The 8,191-nt window shown below is 45.4% G+C and overlaps 1 long non-coding RNA gene across 4 annotated transcripts in view; it reads right to left on the bottom strand.

Moving 5' to 3' along the window:
• Nucleotides 1-1,504: 1,504 nt before the first annotated feature.
• LOC105481058 (uncharacterized) overlaps nucleotides 1,505-8,191 on the bottom strand; it is a 35,731-nt gene continuing 29,044 nt past the window's right edge. For 2 of the 4 annotated variants that reach the window (XR_011612780.1, XR_003017889.2), the window contains one exon: nucleotides 6,530-7,943. This is a non-coding gene — a long non-coding RNA (uncharacterized lncRNA). Of the gene's footprint in view, nucleotides 2,942-6,529; nucleotides 7,944-8,191 lie in introns of those variants that run through there. The other 2 variants (XR_011612781.1, XR_986746.3) reach the window with 2 other exon arrangements.

The following is an 8,191-nucleotide window of genomic DNA, read 5'->3' as shown; positions in this document are numbered from 1 at the left end:
AGATCATATAGGGTTTTGTAGGACATCGTCAGAACTTTGCTTTTATTCTATGTCAGAATGGGGGCTGGTGAAGTTTTGAGCAGAGGGACATGGTCCAGGAGGACAAAGGGAAAACCAGGAGGAACCTGTTTCAGTAACTCAGGTAAAAATCAATGGAGCTGGCCAGGCACAGTGGCTCACACCTGTAATCCCAGCACTTGGGAGGCCAAGGCAGATGAATCACTTGAGGTCAGGAGTTCAAGACCAGCCTGGCCAACATGGTGAAGCCCCCGTCTCTACTAAAAATCCAAAATTAGCCAGGCGTGGTGACACACACCTGTACTCCCAGCTACTTGGAAGGCTGAGACACTAGAATTGCTTGAACTTGGGTGACAGACGTTTCAGTGAGCCAAAACAGTGCCACTGCACTCCAGCCTGGGCAACAGAGCAAGACTCTGTCTCAAAAAAAAAAAAAAAAAAAGAATGGAGCTGAGACCAAGATGGTAATAGCAGAGGTGGTGAGAAATGGATTTTTTATACATATAAATAAATTGGGATTAGATTTCCTGATGGTTTGTATATGGGGCCTGAGAGAAAGAAAGAGGAACAGTACCAAAGATTTTCCTGAGCACTCTGAAAGGTGGAGTTGCCAACCACTCTGACAGAGATGGCTGAGGGTGGAGCAGGTTTCTAGGGGAAGATCAGGGTTCAGGTTTGGACATGTTAAGTTTGAGGCATCTACTAGGCATCCAAGTGCTGTCAGTGAGTAAGCTGTAGAATATATACATCTGCAGTGCAGGAGAGAAGCCTGGGTTAGGGATATAAATTTTTATTTATTTATTAATTTTGAGTTGGAGTCTCGCTCTGTCACCCAGGCTGGAGCACAATGGCACAATCTCAGCTCACTGCAACCTCCACCTCCCAGGTTCTAGCGATTCTCCTGCCTCAGTCTCCCAAGTAGCTGGGATTCCAGACGGACACCACCACACTCGGCTTCTTTTTGTATTTTTAGTAGAGATGGAGTTTCACCACATTAGCCAAGCTGGTCTGGAAGCCCTGACCTCAAGTGATCCACCCACCTCGGCCTCCCAAAGAATTGGGATTACAGGCATGAGCCACCGCGCCCGGCTGGGGATATAAATTTAGAAGTAGTCAGCACATAAATCTTTTAAAATCACTAAGACTGAATATGACCTTCAAGGGAGTGCATATAGACTGAGATGAGGATGAAGGATCCTGGACACTTCCACATTATGAGGGTGGGAAGAAGAGAATAACCTACAAAGAAGACTGAGAATTCATGACAAGTGAGGTAGGAAGAAAATAAGAGTGTAGTGTCCTAGAAGCCGAGTACAGAAAGGGTACAGAGGAAGAGGGATTGACCAGCTATACCAAACAATGGATCAAGTGCAATGCAGAGTAAGAATTGGCCATTAGCTTGAGCAACATGGAGGTCACTGGCAACCTTAACAAGAACCTTTTTTTTATTTTTATTTTTTTTTGAGGGAGTCTTGCTCTGTCGCGATCTCGGCTCACTGCAAGCTCCGCCTCCCGGTTCACGCCATTCTCCTGCCTCAGCCCCCCAGTAGCTGGGACTACAGGCACCCGCCACCATGCCCGGCTAATTTTTCATATTTTTAGTAGAGATGAGGTTTCACCGTGTTAGCCAGGATGGTCTCGATCTTCTGACTTCATGATCCGCCCGCCTCGGCCTCCCAAAGTGCTGGGATTACAGGCCTGAGCCACCACACCGGGCCAAGAGCCTTTTTAAGGAATGGGGTGGGAAATTGATTAGTTGCCTCTGGAATTTGACTTTTACTATTCAAGAGGACAAATGAAAAGGTGCTGGTGGCCAGTTAGGAGAGATGTATTTCCTAAAAGAATTACATTCCAAGGTTTCCTAGATTTCCTGTAGGTACCTGCTGGTTAGAAATTTGTCCCCTACCACCGACCGGGCACCTGGTGGGAGACCGGGTGACCTCACTGGGGAACTACAGGATGCAGGCCCTCAGGTAGGAGCATCTGGCAAAGCCGGGAGCGCCACAGGCTCCCTCCTTTGCAGGACGAAGTGGGGCCTCTGCGGCCGTCCTGGACAGGCCAGGGTGGCGGCGGCTTTGCCCACGTGGAAGCAGGACTGGGTCTCACTTGCCTGGTGGTGGTCCCTGGCTCCTCCTTGCTTGCTGCAGCCCTGGGCAGCAGGCACTGGATGGTTCTTCCACCTATTTGCTGCTGGTTCTCCGGGCAGTGCGTGGACAGCGGGGGGGACTATGGGCAGGGCCACGTGGGCTGTGACCCTGGGTTGTAGAGATGACCCAAGCACTGAGGCTCTGCTGAATGGAGCCGGGTCCCACAGGCCGTGGATGCCCTTGGGAAGGGTGACTGTGGCTTGTGTCTGGGCCTGAGGGACAGGAATGTGTCATTTCCCCCATCTTCTAGAGGGCCTGCCTGCTGGGAACACAGTTATCAGGGCGAGCTGCGCTCTGAGTCTCGGGTTCTGCTTCTACAAAGAAGGTGCAGTGCTGTGGATGAGGGCCCGGGCGCGGGTGAGGGCCCGGCGCCGACAAGGGCCGCTGCAGAGAATGCTTCTGCGCGCGTCAGCGGCACTGGGCAGCGGATGGGCTGTGCGACGCGGTTGGACGCACATCGCCTCTTTCTGCCATGAATGTCCAGTAAAAATCTGAATGGGTTGCAAAAAAAAAGGAAAAAAAAAAAAAGAAAGAATTGTCCCCGACGTTTGAAGCTGTTCGCCGGGTTCTTGCTTCTTCTCCATCCTCTTGGAAGTAGACCAGGTTGAGAAGATGAATGATCTTAAGGGGACAAATAAAGGTTTCCTTTCTTTTCTAGAATCAATCCCATTTAAGGCTGAAGAACTTTTGATTTAGGACACATTTCCCTTCCAACTTGTCCCAGTATTCATGGAAAACTGAGTACAGTCAGCCGTCTGCATCTGCAGGTTCCGCATCTGTGGATTGAACCAACCATGAATCAAAAACATTCAGAAAAAGAATTTTAAAATGACAATAAAAAATACACAAATAAAAAAACAATACAGTATGACAACTATTTACACACCATTTACATTGTATTAGGTACCATAAATAATCTAGAGATTATGTAAACTATATAGCAGGATATGCATAGGTTTTCTGCAAATACTATGCCACTTTAGGTTAGAGACTTGAACACTCACAGATTTTGGTGTCCTGGGAGTCGTGAAACTAATCACAATATGGACAACTATATTCAGGCTCCTTGGTCTTCCCATTCAATGTTAGCCAAATAGCAGAAGATTAAATTTAGGGAACTCAACTCCTTAAGCAAGCTGTCACTAAAAGGCAGTTTGGCTTATTCTAAATAATAAACAAATAGATCTTAGTTCCTTGAAATCCAAGAATCACTTAATCAGTGTTTACTTCCACTACAGAAAGGAAAAACAAAATGAAAACTCCAGCAGGGAGCACAGGTAACATGTCTCTTAATCTGTGTTTAATCTTGAGTTGGCTATCCTTTCCTTTAGGGCATTTAGACTGAGACACTCCCACAGGGCAGGAGAATGTCTTCTTACTGCTCTCTAATTCCCCAGTATCCAGACCAGCGCACAGACCAGAGGAGAAGACCAAGAAGACTTGGTACCTGGATTGGAGCCTAAAACAAGAAAGGACACTTAAAATGCAAATAAAGTCTGGAGTTTAGTCTAATGTAATGTAACAATGTTGGTTTCTTAGTTTTGACAAATACAACATGGTAACTTAAGATGCTAACATCAGGGCCAGGCACGGTGACTCACGCCTATAATTCCAGCACTTTGGGAGGCCAAGGCAGGTGGATCGCCTGAGGTAAGGAGTTCAAGACAAGCCTGGGCAAAATGCAGGTGGATCACCTGAGCTAAGGAGTTCAAGACCAGCCTGAGCAACATGGCAAAACCCCATCTCTACAAAAATATACAAAAACTAGGGAAGTGTGGTGGCATGCACATGTAGTCCCAGCTACTCAGGAGGCTGAGGTGGGAGGATTGCTTGAGACTAGGAGGTCGAGGCTGCAGTGAGCCGAGATCATGCCACCGCACTCCAGCCTGGACAACAGAGCAAGACCCTGCCTCAAGAAAAAAAAATGTTAATATCAAGAGACTGAGTGAGGAATATACAGATACTCTCTACCATCTCTGCAACTTTTTAAAAATAAATCCAGGCTGGGCGCAGTGGCTCACACCTGTAATCCCAACACTTTGGGACGCTGAGGTGGGTGTATCATCTGAGGTCAGGAGTTTGACAGCAGCCTGGCCAACATGGCAAAACCCCATCTCTACTAAAAAAAAAAAAAAAAAAAAAAAAAAATGCAAAACAAAATTTGGGCGTGGTGGCACGTGCTTTTAGTCCCAGCTACTCAGGAGGCTGAAGTAGGAGAATCGCTTGAACCTGGGAGGCAGAGGCTTCAGTGAGCTGAGGTCACACCACTGCACTACAGCATACAGCATTGGGCAATAGAGCAAGACTCTGTCTCAAAAATAAATAAATAAATTTTTTTAAAAATCCAAATAAAGTTCACTTTTTAAAAAAATGCATTTGTAAGGAGATGTGCTATGAAGGAGAAGCACTCGTGCTTTGTGAGCATGTCCTAAGGAAAGGACTTTGAACTTGCCAGAAGTCAGAGATGGCTTCCTGATGAAATAACTGTAGACCTGAGATCTTAAGAATGAGGGGGCATTTTTGAAAATCGCAGTTCTCAAAGTCAAACAAACTCATACTTAGACATTGCAAGAGTATTTTGGCCATACACAGTGGTGTGCATCTGTAGTCCCAGCTACTCAGGATGCTGAGGAGGGAGGATTGCTTGAGGTCAGGAGTTCAAGGCACTACAATCGTGTCTGTGAATAACCACTACACTCCAGTCTGGGTGACATAGAAAGACCCATCTCTTCAAACACACACATACACACACACACACACACACACAAAACAAGCATTTTGCTTCCGAGAAAGTTTTTCAAGTAAAGATCATAAGTATTGTTGCTTATGCATTGTGCATTTTCAGCCCAGACCTCTGCCCGGTGAGGCAGATGGAAACCTTCAGGGATGAGGAGACTGTGCACTGCTTTTGAGGCCATTTCTCTTTCCCACAAACCTGATGTTGTCAGAGACAGGAGTGGAAAACTCTACAGCCTATAATCTTTAAATATTTGGGCCCCGATGTGATGGGTCCATTCAGTAGGACAAATGAAGTGTGTTCTTCACTCCACCAAAGCAGCCTATCACTCCTTACCCATTCCCCATGCATGCCATACTTCCAAGCCCAGGTGATACGGGAGTGAGAACCAGATGGAAGTGGGGCCAGACAAGATTTCCATGCCAAGGATGGAAGCCTGGAGCTAGCTCACTCTAGAGAGTCAGGCTGCTGAAGGGCAAAGAATGTGACCAAGGAGATGTGGACTAAAACAAGGCCCCTGGACCTAGAGCAGCACTAGTATTAGTAAGTGACTGAATATGCCTGGCACCTTGGCTCAGGCCCCACCATTTCAGAGCACAGGCCACTGTAGTGAGGATGGCTGGAAAATCATTACATAGCCAGTGACAACAGAAAGGCCAAATTATGTGCATGAAGGTTTAATGTCAACGTGTAATATGTGCAAGTTAGACAAATGAAAATCAAAAACCACCTGTAAACCCAAGCCAACACTCACAAGTCACAGGCCCTCTGGAAAGAGCAGCTGTGAAAATGTCTTTAGAGGAGAAGAAGAGGATGGAGAATGAATTTCACGTGTACATGTGGCAGATGTCACACGGAATCCCTTTGGCAGCGCAGGCATTTTACGTTCTGTAGCGTCTCTCTACATGTTAGAGCAGGCGGATGTTCAGTTTTCTTCACTATTATTTCAGTTCTGCCTTACATTGGAACAATAAAACAAGCCAAATGTCAGAATCCAAGAGAATTCTCTGGAAACCAAAGGCTTCTCCATCTCACTTTCAGCAGCCAAAGTCTCGATGTGACTTCACTTGCTTACAAGTAGAAGGATCCGTGTTTTTATAATGGTCCTTCTATTGTAATAGGAAAAGAGAGATGTAACTTAATTTTTGCCTGTTGTCTAATGAAGAGTCATGCATTTTTACCAGTGCAATTTTTATTTATCAAACACTAACAGTATTTTCATGCTGGAACATGACCCAATAATGGCTCATCAAATGCAACCAGTGGGTCAGCATTTTCTTAAAATCCAACAAACAAAAAAAACATCTGAGGCTATGTGTAGCGGCTCAGGCCTATAATCCCAGCACTTTGGGAGGCTGAGGCAGACGCATCACTTGAGCCTAGGAGTTCAAGATCAGCCTGGGCAACATGTCAAAACCCTGTCTCTACTAAAAATACAAAAAAAATATTTAGCCAGGCATGGTGGCGTAAGCCTGTAGTTCCAGATACTCAGGAAGCTGAGGTAAAAGAATTGCTTCAGCCTAGGAGGCAGAGGTTGAAGCGAGCAGAGATTGTGTCACTGCACTCCAGCCTGGGTGACAGAGTGAAACCTTGTCTCAAAAAAAAAAAAAAAAAAAAAAGTCAGAGTGCACCTACTATAATAATGTGGGTTCTGGTAGTCAAGTTTGAAAGTCACTGTGGTAGGGGCCTCACTTCATTAGGCCATCTTTATCCATGACCTAGTTCAGGGATTCTCAAAGTGAAGGTTTGGGACCAGGAGTGTTAGCATCACCTGGGAATATGTTAGAAATGCACATGTCAGACCCCACTCCAGATGCCCCTAATCAGAAGCTGTTGGAAGTGGAGGCAGAGGACACATGCAAGGAAAATGGAGATGATCCTGATGCACACTCGCTTTTGAGCAACCCTGGTGAAGTACACCAAAGGACTGATTAAAAATATCAATGAGGCATTAAAACAAAAGAATAAAGACAAAAACAATTTGTAACCCTTTGATAAACAATGAGGCTCAAGAATCCCAAATAAACAGCCAGAAAAACAACTAAAAAACTCTTACCAGGGTTAGTAAGATTTCTTTAATAGAGTTGCATCTTACACAAGGCTAGGATCTAAAGATAGAGGGTGAGAAAAAAGTAACATCAGTCAAGATCCTCCATAAAGTACAGTCAGTCCTGTGTCCCAGTGAGGTCCACGTGGTCATTTTTGCTCTTCTGCACTGAAATCCATCATCATTTCCTTGATGGAGGGCCAGATGGAGTAGTTGGCTTGTGTCTAGGGCCGTATTGTTCCACAAATATTAATTGAAAATACTAGAATCGGTTCTGTGCAGTGAGATGGTACCCAGCTGGGCAAACAAACTGATTTCCCAGTATGTGTGTGTGGCTGGGAGTAGGAGGTGTTTATATTATTTTCTCTCTCTTCATATAGTTGAAGTCACCACAAGTTACCTTTGTAACAGATGCAATTCCAGTTATCCACCATTTACTCAGTAACTTTTCCTTCCCCAAAAGGGACGCACACACACGAACACAACTTCATTTATTCCTTACACAACCCTATGAGATCAGTAATACTTTTTTTGGTTTTTGGGGTTTTTTTGAGACAGAGTCTCACTCCGTTGCCCAGGCTGGAGTACAGTGGTGCAACCTTTGCCTCCCGTGCTGAAGCAATCTTCCCACCTCAGCCTCCTGGGTGACTGGGACTACAGGCATGTATCTGTATTAGCCACCACATCTGGTTGATTTTTTTGTATTTTTAGTAGAGATGGGGTTTCAGCATGTTGACCAGGCCCAGGCTGAAGCAATCTTCCCACCTCAGCCTCTCGAGTAGCTGGGACTACAGGCATGCAACACCACTTCTGGGTAATATTTTTATCTTTTTAGTAGAGATGGGGTTTTGCCATGTTGCCCAGGCTGGCCTTGAACTCCAGAGATCAGTAATACTTTTCTCATTATACAGGCACAGAAGTTTACAGGTTGAGGTAGCTTGTCCAAGGTCACACAGCCAGTAAATGGTTGAGTGTAGATGTGAACCTAGGTATGCTAGAGAAAATTAAAAGCATGATACACTAATATGACAAAGATTCTTTCAAAGCAAAGAAAATGTACTGCCTCAGTCGATCCTTTTATTGGTGTCACCCTTGGCTCCGTGTGCCCTAGGATACAGGAAATGGATTTCAGAGAAATTGCCTTGGCTAGCATATTCCCCACTCCCAGGAGCGTTCCTGAAAATCTGTGTGTGCCACTGATAGATGTTTAATGTATTATGTGTGCTCACTCTTAAAAAAATC

This window comes from Macaca nemestrina, chromosome 14 (assembly GCF_043159975.1).
Source record: "Macaca nemestrina isolate mMacNem1 chromosome 14, mMacNem.hap1, whole genome shotgun sequence".
Lineage (NCBI taxonomy): Eukaryota > Metazoa > Chordata > Mammalia > Primates > Cercopithecidae > Macaca > Macaca nemestrina.
The sequence above is the reverse complement of the archived record's forward strand: the minus strand, read 5'-3'. Positions and strand labels throughout refer to the sequence as shown.